Raw genomic sequence first — 18205 nt, forward strand, 5'->3', positions numbered from 1 at the left:
ATCAGGAAATCCAAGGTGCAGATCAAACTGCATTTGGTGAGGGATGTGAGGAATAACAAGCAGAGGCTCAATAGTACATTGGTCAGAAGAGACAGGCAAAGGAGAGCGCATCCCCTCTGATAAATGAGAAGGGAGAATTGTCTGCAACAGACATGGAGACAGCTGAGGTACTCAGTGAGTTCTTTGCCTCAGCCTTTACTGGCAGTCAGGCTTCCCATGCATCTCATGTCCCTGAATGTCAAAGGGGAGTGGGGGGCAGGGGTGCAAGACCAAGACTGCTTCATGAGACTGAATATGTACAAGTCTATGGGGATGGACGACATGCATTCCAGGGTTCTGAAGGAGCTGGCTGATGTGGTTGCCAAGCCCCTCTCCATCATATTTGAAAAGCTGTGGCTGTCAGGTGAAGTCCCCGGTGACAGGAGAAGAGAAACATCGCTCCCATTTTTAAGAAAGTGAGAAAGGAAGGCCTGGGGAACTACAGGCCAGTGAGCCTCACCTCTGTGCCTGGGAAATTCATGGAGCAGATTCTCCTAGAAGTGATGCTGATAGCACTGCTATATGCAGGGTGACTTGAGTTTGTGCCAGAAATGACTGCACTGTGTTTCAGCAAAGCCTATAATTGGGTTAAAAAGAGGAAAAAGGAGTACAGTGTTGGAGCTTGCAAATCAATGATCTCATTGATGAAGCCATGTAATTCTCCATGCACTCTATCATAGAATGATTTCGTTTGGAAAGGGGTCTTAAAGGTCACTTAGTTTGCTGAATGTGACCTATATTGCAAAATAGAAAACTTGTGCAAAGTTAGAGTGGGGCATGCTCGCAGTAAGGCTACTTGCAAATTGTTACATTAAGGCACTGTATGTATTCAGCAGTTTTCTTTGTGGTCCTTCTCCACTTTACAAACTAATATATTCCTCAGTAAGGTGCATTAGAGATGAATGTTCCAGATGCAGAGTGGAAGGAGAGGCAATTAACGCATGGCATGCTGTGAAATCTCTGGGTACCAACAGTTTCTGCACAGAATTTTATAATTTTTAAGGAACAATTGGTTTTCCTACTATGTGGGGTGACTGAATGCAAACAGTTTCTGAAAGAGGACAGCAGCTCAATCATTTTCACAACAGCTAAAACCCTACAGGTTTGCATGTGGGTTTCTACTTTCATCAAAAAGTAGCAAAGCTGGTTCCTCTGGACCAGAGAAAACTCTCCTTTCTTTTATTGGCACGCATCATTTCAGCTCTGGCGAGGGGAGAGCAGACTTCTGATATCCTGTGAAAGAATCCGAGGCAGAACAGTGTCTGGTGCAGGCCTCCATCACACAGAAGGAAAAGCATAAAAGGACAAAATTGCTGGCCTTGATCTGAATTGCTGGCTTGCTGGCAGAAGTAACAAGAGAGAGGGGCTTTTTATTTTTTAATTCCCTCCCTCCTACATCATTATTGGTCTGAGTATGGAAAGAATTTTCCCTCTCTTTAAAGGTATGAATAATAATAAATGGGATAATCTGAAAAAAAGAAAAGCCAATTCCATATGGTAGGCGGGTAAAGCTGCCCTGTGGGAGCTCTATTTTTTTCCTTCAGTAAAAAAAGTAGTCATCATGCAAATTCTAAAATCCAGCAGCCATTGAAGGGGAAGGGGAAACAACAAAATGCTGTGTTTGCCTGTAACTGTGGACCAATTATTCTTCCAATAGCTGCATTCATGTGTGCAGTTCCCTGGTTACAAAGAATGTGGATTTTTGGCCTTGAGCCTGTTTATCTTAAAATCCATTTTTTGTTTATTTTAAGTGAGCTTGGTGATGCAGTACACTTATTGGTGATGATTTAGATATGAAATTAATCTATAACTCTTAGTAAAACCATGTATTCTCATATTGGTGTATCTCTGAAGCATTAAGATGACTGTTTTAACTTTACCAATGTATTTTTTTTATAGTTTAAGATTTTAGTGAAGTCAGCAGCAAGCAAACACAATGAGGTGTGACTTGGCTCTCGTGGACTTCAGTTAAATCTTCCCTTATTGCCTTGCAGGAACACTTTTAAGTAACTTCTGCATTTGGTTATTTGGTGGGAAATGTTTTAAAGAGATCTGAAACGTCTGTTCTGGCTAACAGCACGTGTCCTGAGTAAAGCAGTGTTTTGCCTGAAGAAGCTGTGGGTGCCCCATCCTTGCAGGCATTCAAGACCAGGCTGGATGGGACCCTGGGCAGTCTGATCTGCTGGGCGCAGCCCTGTCCATGCCCGTGTCTGGGGTTGGAACCGAATGGGCTTGAAGGCCCCTTCCAACCCAAGCTGTTCTGTGATTCTATGAAAGCGCTTCTTTTTTCCGCCTCCCATGGAGCTCTGGTCACTGCAAGTTTCTCCTGGCTTTGGGATCATCCATGCCCGTGGTTTGGCCTCAGATCTGAAATGGAAGCTTTAAGAAAAAGCAATTGGATTTAAATATGGCAATAGGTGGTGGCTTGTTGTCTTCTCCTTAGTTTTACTGTTCAGAAGGGAGGTCTGAGGCACCAGGGCTGCATAGGCAGAGAATGGATTGCTACAACTGGACATAAATTATTTTTTCACATTTTTTCCAAGCTCTATCTTTGAATTCACCTGCCAAATGTGTTAAGGACAGCATTTGTTCTAAGCCAAGAACTCTGCACAGCCTCAATTTCCCAACCCCTTAATCCCACCTGCCACCAGTGAGCACATGGGACAAGGTGCTGCAGGGTGCTGGCGAGCACAGCAAGCTGGCAGTGGGAGCAAGGCAGTGATGCTGCACACAGTTGCAGCATGTGGGCACTCAGGGCAGCTGGGAATCTCATCTCTGTTTCTGCTCTGTGCTGCTTGAGCCATTCAGTGCTGCCTCTGCTGCTTGATTCTGCTTCATCAGGAGATTCTGATTTAATTTGTAGTTAAAATAGTCTCATTAACAGAAGCAAAGCACTTAAAAACAGCAGAACAAAATAGCTGTGCCGTGTCACAGAATTTCCAAGGGGTGACTTTTCCCACCTGTAACTTCTGATTCTGGTTGTGTTTCCCGCATGGCACAATGCTGAAACACCTCTGGTGCAAAGCTGATTTTAAAATTCACTGGTGAGGTTGGAGATAATACTAAGAATTTAATGAATTCCGGAGATGTTTTTTAATATCACAAGGCTTACTGAAAGTCTGTGGGTCTCATACTCTGCTGGCTCTCTGGAGTTTGTGGCTCTTGGTGCATGGTGCAGAAGCCCAGCACCCCAAATCCAGGCGTTCTCTTTGTTCCTCCTCTCCCCTGGAGTTGTATCCTGCTCCCGGTAAAGGAATAGTTGAAAATACAAAAGCAAGGAAACATGAAAGGCTCAGAAATAAAAAGCAAATATGACTAATTCTGGATATTTTTAATGACTTAAAGATAGTCTCTCAGTTTGTGTCTGGCCTCATGCATGCTGTTTTGAATGCTGGGTGCTGGTCATGCTGAAGTCCCATTGTTATATTTCCATCAAAAAAGATGCTATTCTGTTGGCTTTAAGAAGGGTACTCTTGCAGTCCATGGTTGTAGGCACTACACCACACCCCTTACTTTCTGTCTACAAACCCTTCAGCTCCCCCCACTAGTGTCTCTGGCAGCTTCATTGTGTTCTGCAGCAGCTGTGGGTCTCCGTGGTGCTTCAGGCTGAAGATGGGGTGGGGACATCTCCAAATATCTCAATGCATTTAGCTCACTGAAATCAACACAGGGAACACAGAGGGGATTGATGACCAAAGAGAAGGTTTATCTGCTAATTACAGGACTTTCTTTGGAGCCTGAAAGGCTGAAAATATGGACACAACTTAAGCTGTGTGTGGGGCAGGAATAAGAAGACATTTTGGGAAAACTGACATTAGAAAAGAGGGATAAGCTGTTGAGAACATCCCGAGAGATCAAGAAGAATTTTCCTGAGAGGCGAATGTCACAAGGACTGCCAGAACTGGCCATTTTAAAAAATGTTTTGTATTAAAAAAATATCTGAAGTCAGTACATAACTTATCACAATAGAATAGAAGTAATTAAGTCCTCGTCAGCAAAATAGAGATGAATTTTTATGCCATTCCACAATTACTCCTGACAAATGTTTTTAATTTGGCCAAAACAATAGCAAGGAGGCTCTGTGAGTGTCATAATAAGAGATCTAGACCTGAATGATTTGTTTCAGTCATCGCTGAGAGGGGACAATAGGAGGGACCAGGATGAAAACATAGAAAACAAAGAATGGGGCCGCTTGTAATTTTGGCTCTCATCTTTCATTAATAAATCTCATGGTAGTTTGTGGTTTTCTTGGAGCTTCAGCTCCCAGATTCACGGAGTAAATAAGAACCTGCGTTGACATTGCAGAAAAACAAGTTTCTAATTTTCACCATTGCAAGAAAACTTAAACTAATACAGAGCAAGAAAAGGAACCACTTTCCGTTCTGACCTGGAATAACAGCCGGGGCTCATGCAGAGCCGCCCTGCTGCCCTCCTGAAGTGGCAGTGGTGAGAAGCATCGCCCATTGTCCCCCATCCCTTTGCCCACCCCCAACCCAAAAGCTGCCATTGTTCTCTATTATTTGCTCTCCTCTCTCAGTAAACCAGCAGGGCTCGAAGCAGAGGGACCCAGCTCTCCTCATTAGAATAATTGGGCTGATTTATGAGCACGAGATGCAGCTTGCGGGCTGCAGTGTTACCATTGAGTCGGGGTCCCCGCTGCCCACCTGGGCTCTCAAATTTCTGCTTGTTTCACACAAAGAAAACACACAGGGAGATACAGGTATAAAGTTTTTTTCCTTCACAAGGTATTCCTCGCAAGCTGTACAACCCAAGATAATATGAAAGTCTAATTAAAATGCTAATGGAAAGGGGGAAAATCCCATGTTGAACCCTTCCTTAGCATCAACTGAGTAGAAATTTTGGCTTGTAAAACGCTCCCTGAGGAGGTTCACTACATCACAGCAATACTGAAAGCTGGTGCTGCTTCATTCCCCTCCTGCGCTGTGACAGTTTTGCATTACTTTTTGGAAAGGGTTATGGACTGGGATTTACAGAATGTCCTTTTCTCAGCAAAAATGTTAGAAGTGTCCTTTATTAATTGCTCCGTTTCTTGGTAGCTCCACGGGCAAATACAGTGCACTTCCCTCACTTCCCTGAGAGGTGTTTATGATCACCTTCACCAAAGAACCATACCCAGCACAGGCCTCTGCTAACTGGAGGCATTTATAGTGCTGACAGGTAATGGAATCATTTTGTGATTCGTGCTTCTAGTGCTTTTGTGAATTGTGATATTTTGTCTCAGGGCAAGCTGATGGTGCCAGCTTCAGGAGTGGCCCTCCACACTGTAAAGCCCCTGCATGGCCTCTGAAGAGCCTCAGTGAACCTGGGGAGCTCACGGTGTAACTAAGGCAGAGAAGCCAAAGCAACAAGGGAACGAAGCACGTTAGGAACAGGCATGAGAAACCCACTGTTGTGTGCCAAAGTGCCTGTATCACACACTGCCCTGACGTATCACAAAAGCAAATCAGCACTGCTATTTTCTGCCACCTCCATATTGTCTCAGATGCACTCGGTGCTTGCCAGACTCAGAGCAAACCTCCCCTTCAAGTCTGAAGCAGGAGAGAGGTGATGGTGGTACCGAGTGGGACCTGGGCTCTTCACTGCAGTAAGAAAAGCTTTTCCACTTACCAACGCCTGCTCACTCTGTGCTCACCAGGAAGCAGAAAGTGACAAAAAATCTACCGAAGCCACAGCTTTGTTGTTCAGAACTCAATGTCTGGATACATAAATAGATAACCTAACTTTTTCTGCCTCCAGGCACTTTCACTGCTGGACATGGGATGTTGCCATGGGAAGGGTCTGGTACCGATAGTGGTAAAGAGCTATGGCTGTAAAACAGAGAAATGGTTAAAATCCTGTGCAATGTGCCCCTCTCCTAAACTATCACACTGTACTTGTTTTCCCTTTCTCTTCTCAAAATTGCTGCCTTGGGGAGGTAAAGAATTACCATTGCCATAAACCGTAATCAGGATCAGATGTGCTAAGGGAAAGGCCTCGCTCAAATATCAAAGAGGCCTTAAGCTGCCAAAACACAGTGAGAGGCAGGAATCCCTAGGGAATCAAAGCTGTAATTTGTGCCTGACCTTCATTCTAGCCAGGAGATGCAGTGGCCCCATGAAAGCAAGTTTTGTTCTGTCTGTTTGGGGATCCTCATGGCAGCGGTGCTGGTCACAGTACCAGGTGCCATGCAGGGCTGACGGCCACCCACCTGCTCCAGGGATGTTCTTCTGTGCCAAGCTCCTTGCAGCAGCGACAGTGACCCTGTTGGCCCTCTGGGGCAGTGGGGCTGCAGCAGCTGGTGCCCAAGTAGCACTCCAGCATTGCCAGTGTTCTCATCATGCAGTTGTTGTCTGGATTTGGAAGCAAAGGGAGATAAGGGAGATGGTTAGTGGGTATGGTGGTGATTGGTTGGTGGTTGGACCAGATGTCTTAGAGGTCTTTTCCAACCTTAATGATTCTGTGATTCTCTAACTGTGAGGAGGCCATGGTATCTGGATCAGCTCTCAGCCATTCAACCACGAAATCAAGCATTCCAAGAGAAAACAGACTGATGTCAGTTCTGCAGCCTAAGGTAGAACACAGCGAGGTGATGCCTCAGACCTGCAGGCACTGCCTCCCTCCCCCACTCCCCAGAGCAGTGTTCAGCTGCAGGCTCTATGCTTCCAAAAACCTCATTCTAAAATCCAGTTCTGAGTTTCCCTTTGCAGTAGGTGCACAAGGCACGCTGAACTTATGGGGGATTAAAAAGCTTATTTTCTGTAATTCTGCCTTACATTTGCTGGGGACTAAAAGGTGTGGTGCTTAGATGCCTGCCAGGTTAAACCAAATGACACCTTGAGGTGTCTTCTTGTGAGGTGATCTATACCAAGGTTGCATGGAGCCTCTGGGCTGGTCGCAATGGGGTGTTTTGCCACTCCTTCCCAACTGGGCTCACTTCAGTCTCCAATACAGCCATACAGCCATGGCTCCATCCGGCTCAGCCGCAGCCAGCAGCTGTATGCAGGTCACTGAAACCCCAGCGCTGAGCTGTGATGCCCAACCAGCCTGCCTGCCAGACACGGCCCTTCGGGCAGAAGACCTCCTGCAGTTAACGGGATGGAAGAATTCAGGTTATCTTCCATCGCTGCAATGTGTTGTTTCCCAACAGAAGATACATCCATGCACAGCAAATACCGAGATGTGTGCAATAATTTAACATCAGTTTGGAAACACAGATGGGATTTCGAGCACATTCCCCATGGGCAGCACTGGCTCTGAGGGGAGCAGGGTTGCAGCCACTGCTGTTTTAGGGGCTCGCTCTTCCCCTGCTTCTCCTTCATTAAGAAGAAATAAAATCTGATGTTCAGTTTGACTGCAATCGGCCGAGCAGATCAAACAATTTACCTGGTCACTCACAGCATGTCTCTGCTGCCTTCAGCATTTATTTTACAAAACGTACATCTGCAGAAGAACTCGTGCAGACGACTGTGAGGAAAGCTTCAAATCCATTACGCACTGGTGAGAAACAGTACGTATTTGTGGTGTGACAGAACTAACGCCAATGACACCAGTGAACCTATGACCCGTCCCTACCGCCCTGTCCCACCCGCGCATCTATTTCTGTGTCCTGCCATATCACGTCGCCGTAGGGCAGCACGACCCGACTCCACCAGCCCGCCCCGCCGCTCCCCGCGGCTCCGCCATAACTCGTCAGGAGCGCCACTGCGCATGTCCGGCCGCGCTGCCGCCCGCCAGCAGAGGGAGTGAGGGAGCCGCGGCGCTGCGGGGCCGTGCGCGGGATGTGGGGGCAGATAAGCGGGGTCGGGCGGGTTACCGTGCCGCGCTCTTGCTTGTATGTTTTTGGCTTTTTGTTTGTTTGTTTCTTGAGATTTGCAATTTCAAACAACTGAATCAGAGTCAGAGAATATCCCATGTTGGAGGGACCCACATGGATCACTGAGTGCAGCCCCCAACTCTCACAGCACCACCCAAACCCAAACGCAACGTCCAGATGCTCCTTGAACTCCAGCACTCAGGGCCGTGCCCACAGCACTGTGTAGCCCGTTCCATGCCCACCGCCCTCTGGTGCAGAACCATTCCCTGACCCCAGCTGCCCCTCCCCTGACACAGCTCCATGCCGTTCCCTCGGGCCCTGTCGCTGTCACACAGAGCAGAGTTCAGCGCTGCCCCTCCGCTCCCTGTGAGGAGCTGCAGCCGCCATCAGATCTCCCCTCAGCTCCTCTGCTCTGGTCTGAGCACACCCAGGTACCTCAGTTGCTCCTCACACATCTTGTCCTCCACACCCTTCACCATCTCCTTTGAATGCTCTCTAATAGTTTTATGTCCATATATTGCTGGGCCAAACCGCACGCAGTGCTGGAGCTGAGGCCGCACAGAGCAGAGCAGATAACCCCTCCCTCACTCGCTGGCAGAGCTGTGCCTGGTGCACCCCAGGGCACGGTTGGCCCTTTGGCTGCCAGGGCACACTGCTGGCTCACATTCACCTTGCCATCATCCAGAGCCCCCGGGTCCCTTTCTGCGGGGCTGCCCTCCAGCCTCTCATCTTCCCGTCCATGCATGTAATCTGGGGCTGCCCCGTTCCAGGTGCCAAATCTGACACTTGCTCTTGTTAAACCGAAAGCGGTTGGTGACTGCCCTGCCATCCTATTTGTCCAGGTCTCCCTGCAAAGCCTCTCTCTGCAAGAGAACTGAGATGGAGCATGCTCTCAAAAAGCCCTACAGGGAGAACAGAACTTAGGAAGGGACCAATCATTTTAAAAGATTCAACATATGTATGAATAAGCAAATGCAATGTTTCATACCAACCTTATTTTCTGCTCTTGTTCATGAGTGTTGTAAATACTTTTGGAATTTTCATCCATTGTTATGTTGCACAAAATTTACTTAAGGGCACTCCAGGGAGGGCAGAATTGCTGTGTCCTTTAAACAGAAAGGGTAATTGAAGCATATGGCTTACAGTAAGGCCTGCATCCATCTCACCTAATTATAGAGAGAGGTCTGACTTAGAAGCTGGCTTGTCTTTGCTTCCCTCTAGAGTCAATGGGGGGATAGACTTGGCACCTCCAAAAGGTGATCCAGCAGACAGATACCAAAAATCCACGCAACTAACTCCATTCAAAAAGAAAAAAAGATTCAGATTTGGGGGAGTGTATGATACATCATTTTAAAAATATATCTGTAATTGTGATGTTTAACTCAAATTGTAAACCATGAAGTAAAAATCCTTACTCTTACTTATCTTGCTAAAAAGCACAGAAGATGCCCCATAGGTGCAATGTTCCTGTGAACACCCATTAAGGAGTGAGATAAATAAGCCTTGGACAGAACTATTGTGAATGGGCTCCCAAAACCTGCAAGTAAATCCAGGAAATAGCTCAGGAGTGCAGAAAGGTCACAGGCAACAAGCTGTAAGTCTTGCTCGCAGCAGACCAAGTTCTGCTCTCTTGAATTACACTTCTGATTTAACTATGTTTATAATAAGCAAACAGCAAATGCTAGGGCAGAGTAGGAATGTGCAACCTGCTCGTTCCTTCCAGAGGCCGCAGCATCCCACCAACACCCTGTGGATTCCTTTGCTGCCTGGGATTCCTCATCCCTTACTGATTTGACACTTCCTTTGCTGTTTCTGGGATCACAGCGAGTACATTTTAAATGTTCATCTTTTGCACTTCAGTTCCTGTAGTACTGCCTTTTGGCTCAAGGCTGCAATCATAGAGGTGTTGCTCAACAAAATCCATCCTTAATTCTTGGGAGCTTTTAGAAGTCCTGAGGGATGTCCACCTGCTGTTGAGGTACCTAAAATCCTTTTGCAATCTGTCCTTGCTTAGACCAGTGGCTGCTTCATTCCTCCAGCTGCCTGCTGGCAGTGCAGAGGCAGGTTTCAAATCAGGTTTTACAGCAGCAGGCAGCCTGATGGCAGCAGCTCAGCTTTTTTTTTCACAGGTTCAGCGTCTTTTTGCATTTGAGGTTTTTTCCATGTTCTGTGCTGGAACTGCTGTAAGAAGAGCTGCAAGAATACAGCCTACTGCTTCCGTCAGCTAGAAGAGGGGCAGCTCATCAGGAGGTAAACACTGCACCGATCAAGTTAGGACATACTTTATTAGGAGAGCCATGCCTCTGTTGCACAATTGGCCACTAGCACTGTTGAGGGTGATGAGAGGAGAGAAAATCACAGCCTGGCCACTGCCCAACTTGTCCAGTGTGGGCTCTCATGCAGTCCAACCTGAGCAACCTTATCTGCATCTTTCTGTCCTCTGCACAGCTGCAAGGGTGAGAGCTCAGCACTTCCCCAGGGCTGCTCTCAAGGCATCCCAGGGCTTTGTGCCTCAGCCTGCTTACATATATCAGGCTTTCTTCCTACAGGAGCCACAGGTCTGTGGGGAAGAGGTGCTTCTGAGACTCTCTGGTGCCAGTTTTGATTCTTCTGTGCCACGGCTTGTTTGTAATGGTCACTGCTTGGGCAAAAGTGTTCACTGCTGCCCTTGGCAGAGATGGAAGTTGGCAAAGATTGGAAATCTCTTATTTTCCAGAGTTGTTCCTTCATATTTCATGTTTTCCACAGCAGCAAATACAGATGCAAATCTCCACACAGTAACTGTGGAGTTCTGCGTCCTTGTCATATTGTCATAGACCCATTCAGTTTTATCCCATGCATGTGAACATTCCCCATCACAGACTTTTGCAGCAAAGCCACAAGCTTGCACCTTTCTTGTATCTCTCTCCTATATCTCAGCAGTCAGAGACAAAACTGGCTGTTCCTTTGATTTGCTGATCAGCAGCATCTGATATGTCAGGCAATAGTGAGAACTGCCCAGCAGGGATCCTCATATCCTGCATTTCAGGGCTTCACATCCTGTGGTGCCAGATCTCCCTGCCTCATCTCAGCACAATTCTGAAACACTGTTAGTATAGAAGTGAACCTTGACTTGGGCAGTTTCTTCTCTGATATTTGCCCTCTTGTTAAGACAAGCATTTATGCTATCAGAAGGAGTTATGAAAAAAGGAATACGGCGGATGGGAAAAATGGCAACAGGAATTCAAAGAGGAAGTGGTCAGTATTTGCTCATAACTTTTGCATAACAGCGGTTCTCTTCGTTCCGTGACTAGGGAAAACCAATTACAGCAGCTAGGAAAGAGAAACATTTCTTTCTGTTTCTGAGCATGAGAACCAGACTCCTCATTGCCAAAAGCTGCCCAGCATGTTTTATTCAGTTGTGTGCTTAGGCTACAATGGTTCTTTGCACCATGAGTAAAATGCAGTGCGTGTAACTAGACATTGCAATCTGCTGAAGGGCCCTGTGTTAGCTAAGTCCCATTTAGCTCCTACTTTCTATGAGACCTTGTTTTCTTTACAAAAGGGTAAATTCCACTGGTATTTCATTTCCTATTTTTATTTTTATTTTTGCAAATTAGAAGTTTGGTGCTTTGAGGATGTGAGTGGCTTCTGAAGAAGAATTATTTTGACAATAAGCATGACTACCAGGTGGGTAGAAGAAGGGATACCCCTCCAGTGTCAGTGGTGGTGCCATGCTCTGTGTAAGACCAACAAAGGGATCACAGGGCTGAAACCCACCAGAAACCGCCTCCAGCACAGTGCCAGGCCTGCCTGCCACTCCCGGCTGGTTTTGAAGGCTCTTGTAGCTCTGAGTGTAGCCATGCTGGAGCCATTTGTTATGGAGCTGCAGCCTGTCCAGGAGAAATGAACTTATGCAAATGTCAGCTAATGATAAATAAGTGTCATTATTATATTAACTTTGGAATTAGTGGAAAAGAGCTTCAAGGGATATTGGCAGTTACCAAATTTCAAAACTGTTTTTGTAGTGTTTTACCTCTGCAGTTGAAAGCAGTGTCTTTGAAGAAGCAACAGTTGAAAGAAAGGGTATTTGGCTTTTTTCTTTTTACGGTCTCTTCTCTTCAAATATAATCTTCCCACTTGCTTATTTTCCACTTCAACTTTCTTTTTTCTTTTCTATGCCTGTGGGATGAATCTATGATCGCAAGTACAGTGGGTTGCCTACCAACCATAAGATAAAATCTAGCAATATGTTACTTCTTTGTGTGGTAAGCTTTCCTATAGATCTGGAAAGGAGGAGAAACTTCACAAATTCTGATCTGAAAATTGCTTTTCCTTCCTCTCTGTAAAGATCAAGGACACAAAGGCTGCAGTCCAACCTCCAGCATTGAGAGGGCACAGAATTTCCCAAGCTTTTGATGCTGGGAATCCCACACAGAGATGGAGTCTCTTGCCTTTGCAATCACTTTCCACTCCTATGACATCTTTCAGGTTCATTCTTTCAGTGCAAAGAGCCTTTCTGGGCCCTTGGTCCTACAGAATGTCTGAAGATGAGAGAACCTTTATGTCTCATTTAGAGACCTTTCGACATCTGGTGGTGGGAAATGTGGAAAGAGCTACTACTGTCATCAAAAGGCAGTTGCACCAGACTGGGCATTTAACACTGACCTTTGACATGTGGTAGAGGACAAGAGGAAAATTTCAGAAGAAGGACTTGCTTTGGTGGAAGCAAGAACAACATGGTTATGTTTATTGTGGCAGAGAGGAATCTCAGGCTCACTCTCAGGAAGGCAGAACCACCTCAAGGGGTTTCTTTCAACAAGAAATCTCTACATGCCTGGAGCAAAACCTAGGCAAGTTTGCGATGCCTCAGACCAAGAGAACCATGGTATAAAGCCCTGTTATATGTCTTGAGTTTATGGGCACCTGAGCATGATCAGTATCTAAACTTCTACAGAAACATTTGTCCAGAGATGCAGCCATCTTGCTAAGCTGAGCAGCTCCATGTCTTCTTATCTAAGACAGCAGAAACCACATCCACTTTCATTTCAAAACACACCAGGGAATATCTTCTGCTGTTTGTGCAGCAGCCTAGAAGGTAGAGCTCATGCTCTGGAAATAAGAGACCATTTTAATTCCCTTCTTGGCTGAAAGGATTTAAATCAGTTGTTCCAAAGACAGCGAGTCAGTAAGCTACAAAATGATGTGGGTAGGGAAGAAAGTCTGCCTCTCTCTTTGAAGCTAGGTCACTGCAAGTCCAAGAGTGAGATGGTGGAAGGAGAAGAAATGTAATAGTCAGAGTCTGCAGCCCACAAGTTGGGCACTTATCTGGGAGTGTAATTCCAAAGCAAAAAATGTATATGGAAATTAGTCCCATACAAATATATGAGGTATGTTTCTATGGCCTTTGGAGATCAGATGTGGGTTTGTTCTACCTTGCAGAAAGGAAGCTCTTTGTTGAAAGAAAATTCTAAAAGATGAACGATATATGAAGATTTTAGAAACTCTTCAGAAGACAGAATGTAAAGTCTAACCCAGCTTTTTACTGCAGTGTTCACAAACTTCTGATCTACAGATCCAGATTTTAAGATGATATTCCCCTTCTATTCCTTACAAGCTCTGTATCTGCAGTGCTGCAGCATGTTGAGTCCTCACAGCCCATGACACAGCAGTTTCAAGACCTGTTAGTCCAAATTTTCAGGTTATTGAAAGGCAAGGCTAATGTAAACTGAGCAGTTTTTAGGTCAGATGGGTTTTCATTTGCAACTCTCAAATCTTAGAAGTAAAATGTCTTAAAAAGAACTTATTTCCAAAAAGACTGCAATTAAAAAGTTGAACTGGCTAATTATGGGGAAAGTGTTTATACTTCCTTCGTGGATCACTGTTGCATCTCCAGAATATTGTGTATTTCTTATAAAAACTGCATGTACTTTGTCACTGTAACAATTCTCCCCTTGCCTGTACCTTTATGGCCACAGCACTACTGAGGTGCTCCAGTAGTTCTCAGTTGTGTGCTACTGGTGAGCAGGGACAGGAGAACAGGAGGGCACTAAGTGCTTTCATCTCTTTGATCTCTGCCTGGCTTCATACAGCTGTGAGCTCTGTCAGACCTTATCCTTCCTGGGAGCCTCAAGGCGCTTCTGGAAGTCTTCACAATCTTCTCCTTGAACTTCTGCAATCAGCTATGTTTTTTTCTCTTTTAAAGTGACAAGTGGGAAATGAGTTGTCTTTTTCAAGCTTCCTCCTGCCTGTTGCTTCTGAGAGAGGAGGGAGAGGCTCCAAATTCCCACTGTTCCTCACAGGCTGAGATCCAGGCAACTCTTTGAACATGCAGGATGCTCTCCATGAGGCAGTATAATACAACACTCACCAGTCACACTGCTGGAAGCAGCAGGTCTGCTTTTAAAATACAAGCTTCTAAATTGTGAGCAATATAGGTAATGTAGTAATAATACTGAAAGCTTGTTATTTGCTCTAAATTCTCAATCGCAGCTGCCATATGTCTTGAAAAATTCATTCTAGTTGAGTCTGGGTTATATGATAAGGACACATCTGGAGCTGAGTCAGAGGCTCATTTTCTCTTTATCTGTGCCAGAGGGAGCGTCATAACGAAAGCGGTGACTGTGACTGCTCCCCTAGAGAAGTGCCAGTGTTATTGTACTCACTGTAAATTCATGGGAAGGAAACTTCACAGGCTTTTTTTTTTCTTTTCTTTTGAGAAGCGCAGGCACATTTGAACCAAGACATTCCTGCTTCTCTCAGTTGCCAGGTCTAAGCACAAGATGCAGTGTTTCTGTTATACTTGATATCAAATACCTAGTGAATAATCAAATTCTCTGCTCTGCTGCAGCTGTGCCATTAGGTAAACGCAAAAATTACTGAACTTCACTCTTATCAGACAGCGTTTTCGCTCTTTGGCTGCAGAAGGCAGGTCTCTGCAGTGTGCCCACAGCTGGACCAGTTCCCCACATCCTGTACAGCTCCTCTGAGCAGTGACTTCATGCACACTGCCAGCAGCAGGGAGCACCCAACCAGGTACTGTAGGCTGCTATAACTTATTCATATTGCTTTTTCCAGTTTACCTTCTAAAATACAGAACTTGAAATCACATGTGAAGAAAAATAAGAATTTTCTGTGTTGTTAAGGGGAACTTGGCCAAGGAGAAGGAAGCTGTAATTGATGCAGAGGGGTTGACCGTGGAGGAGTTTAATAACAGTATAAATATCTGCTTAGACAGGCTCTAGAACCAAGTCACACACATTTCTTATACATATATATATATATAAAATTAGATATAATTATTTTATATAATGCCCTGATATTAAGGACCCGCTTTTAAACTTTTTAAAGCTTCTGCATTCATGCTGCCTGCCCATTTCCTGGTCACTTTAACTTGGTGGCATGTGACAGAGAAGCCTTGGAGTAGGGAGCTCTGTGAAACCTGGCAGGTTGCAGAAGCGATGATCTGCAGCTTCTGCAGAGGAGGAGACAGAACAGCTCACTGCCCAGAGCAGGGACAGGGGGGATGCTGCAGGGAGGAGGGATGGCACCAGGGACGCGGGAAGGAACTGGGAGTGTGGGAACTTGGGAGAGGAACATGTAGGAAACCAGCCTTCATGAGCTTTACTGCAAGCAGCTGAGCCTGGCACAAGACAGGCTCTGCCCTTTAAAAAAGCCTATGTGTTCTTTCCAAAGTATCTGCTGGTAAAATGAATCCAGTTAACTCAGCTTCCTGTCAGCACTGAGCAGTACAGCTCTGATTTACCTGTTGGCTCAATGGCAGCACGCAACATGGAAGTAGTGTTTTACAATTTAGGATGTTTGATTTTGACAGCACTTGATGTGCTGTACACAGATCTCTGCTTTAAAGAAACGGGGGACATGAAGGTGTCTGCTCACCTTTGGAAACGGAAATAAATATTAACTTATCTGCACAATGTGTGAGCGGATCTTGCCCTGCTGCAGGAAACTCATTAATCTCACATGGAAAATAAATAAACCAGGAGAGAAAAGGATGGGTGGGATTTTCACTTCCTCTCTTTCCGCAAATCGTTATTTCATGTGAACAAATGCATGCCAAGGCTTTTTAAAAGGAAAATTACTGCAAAGGGCAAATAAGATTGTAGAATCTTTTCAAAGCTCCTCAGTGGAGGGGTAATTCTGGGTGGTGCTGGGACAATTCACCTGCTAAATGCTGCCTGGTAACTTCCACTATTAGACCACATTTTCCATTGCCTACGACATTGTCAGACTTGTGCCATTAGGACTAAGATTTTCCACAGCAGGTGCCTGTAAAAGGCTGGAGGTGTGTGATGTCTGTGTATGTGTATCAAGAATTGCCTCAGGCTGAGCATATATAAAAATTTTAGCCAAAATGGTTTTGCTTCTCAACAATTACAAGAAAAAAATGTGCTGTTCCCATCACAGCAGTCTCTTCTTTAGATAGTCTGAAAGGTTCTGTGCTTCGGAACAAAAGCTTAAAATTTGGCAGGAAAATTTCTTTACTCACTCTGGAAATCCACCTCAGCGTGGCCGAGTTTTATGCTTAAGAAAGATCAGTTTGCTCTGGATAGAGCTTCAGAGCTCGGTATTTCAAAGCTCCTGGCTTCAGTGACTCTGTCTTATCCAGAGCAGACCAAGGTGTCTTTCTTCAGCCAGTTTCTCCTCTACTCCTCTGGAACCCTCTGCTCCATACACCTGGGCTAGGAGAAAGGCTTCTGGCTGCTGTACTGAGCCAGTGACCAATGTGTGCCACAAGATAAGAGGGGAACTTTTGTTTGCTGATAGGGAAAATGTAGGTGGTCACTGGCACCCCATTCAGAACTACAGTTTTGAGAATGACAGAAATTTCAGTCTCATTCAACCATGGAAAGGTTGCAATTTCAGCCTACAACAAATGAGAAGAGTTGGGAAATGCATGTGAGTGACCCTTACCTTCCAGAAAAAAAAACAACACATGAGTTTGTACCTAAAATCAGCCACAAGCTGTGGCCTTGCTCTTTCCTCAAAGGTGGGAGAGATTGTTGTCCAGTGCCTTGAAAATTCAGACCTTCACTGAGGTGTCTTTGTATGGCTCTAACTGCTGGCCTTTCCCAAAGACAGGCATCTGTGACCAGGGTAGTCAGCACTTACACACTCACCCATGTGTGAGTCAATAAGTCTGCAGAACTCCAGATCTGCTCTCACATCCTCTGCAAAATGACAAACTGAAGAGAAGCACGGTGAGTGTTACATGCACTGACTGACTACCTGTCCTTTCTCTGAGCCCAACAGTTTATTCTCTGCTCACTAGTGTAGCTTTAGAGTGAATAATTGGTAAGGTGTTCACCAAGACTACTATGACAGGTTGAGGTTCTTTCTTCACATTTATCCATAAAATTTGGCAGTCCAGAATGTTTAATAGTAGTAATTTATAACAGCAAAATATTGCTAATAGAAACACCCCAAAGATATTTGTCACAATCCAGAGTTACGTTTCTATAAAGACATAAAGTTTCAAAAAGCAAGGAGTTTGAGAATATGAGAAACAGAACTGTAAATTTAAGGTAAGAATATAAAAAAATCTATTCATGGTCTTAGGATTGGTTCATAGAATTCAGACAAACCTGGTAAGAATAGGGCTGGAAAAGGGAATGACAGGAAGTGTGAATGAGACAGACAGCCTTAGGTGTATGCAGGAACCAATTGAAATAGCATATGACCACAGGACAGGCTTTTCACAGTATGTATTTAGGAGAGTAGGTATGGGGGTAGTTGAATTGTTGATTTGGATGGCTTATATGTGAAATCTGAATCAGATTCTGTTAATTTCTGGCAGGTAAATGGGAAGGCAGGAATGAAATCTGAGGGGTACTGCTTGGGGAAACTTGGGATAGCACAAAACAGAAAGGAAAGGAGGCATTCATCATATTTAATGGTCCATCTCTGCTTCTATATTGGACAAATAAATGGTCACAGTACAACAGTCTGTAAACCAAGGATCTGTATTAATTGCCCATTATGATGGGTTTCCATCCATGCAGAACTCTGGTGGAAGCTTTTCTTACAGTGTAGGTGCTGAGAGATGTTGCTCCTGCAAACAGATTCCCTGACCACTAATAATAGCCAAGCTCTTGTAGTCTTTTGGTGTGGGGCCACCAGTTTTGGTTGCTTTCCTCTATCAGCTTTGTAATTTCATGAAATTAAACTTAGCTTTGAGTAAATTCAAGCCTATCTTTGAGACCTCAGTCAGCTCTGATCGATAGAAACTTGCTAACAAATCCAAGAATTACTGGGAGTAGACACAGACACATAAGCCAAGATTCCTTGTAACTAGGAAAGGAAAAAAGAAAAAAAAGGAAAGGAGAGAAAAGGAGAGAAAAGGGAAGGGAAGGG

At 45.0% G+C, this 18205-nt stretch overlaps 1 long non-coding RNA gene across 1 annotated transcript; it reads right to left on the reverse strand.

Annotated features, from left to right (window-relative positions):
• Positions 1–4091: 4091 nt before the first annotated feature.
• LOC104911362 lies at positions 4092–8055 on the reverse strand. Its single transcript, XR_002115833.2, has 3 exons — positions 6487–8055; positions 6248–6389; positions 4092–5867 (listed from the first exon to the last, which is right to left on the reverse strand). It is a non-coding gene; the product is annotated as an uncharacterized LOC104911362 (long non-coding RNA).
• Positions 8056–18205: the final 10150 nt, after the last annotated feature.

The sequence above is a fragment of the Meleagris gallopavo genome, chromosome 6, assembly GCF_000146605.3.
Source record: "Meleagris gallopavo isolate NT-WF06-2002-E0010 breed Aviagen turkey brand Nicholas breeding stock chromosome 6, Turkey_5.1, whole genome shotgun sequence".
In the NCBI taxonomy this organism is placed as follows: Eukaryota; Metazoa; Chordata; class Aves; order Galliformes; family Phasianidae; genus Meleagris; species Meleagris gallopavo.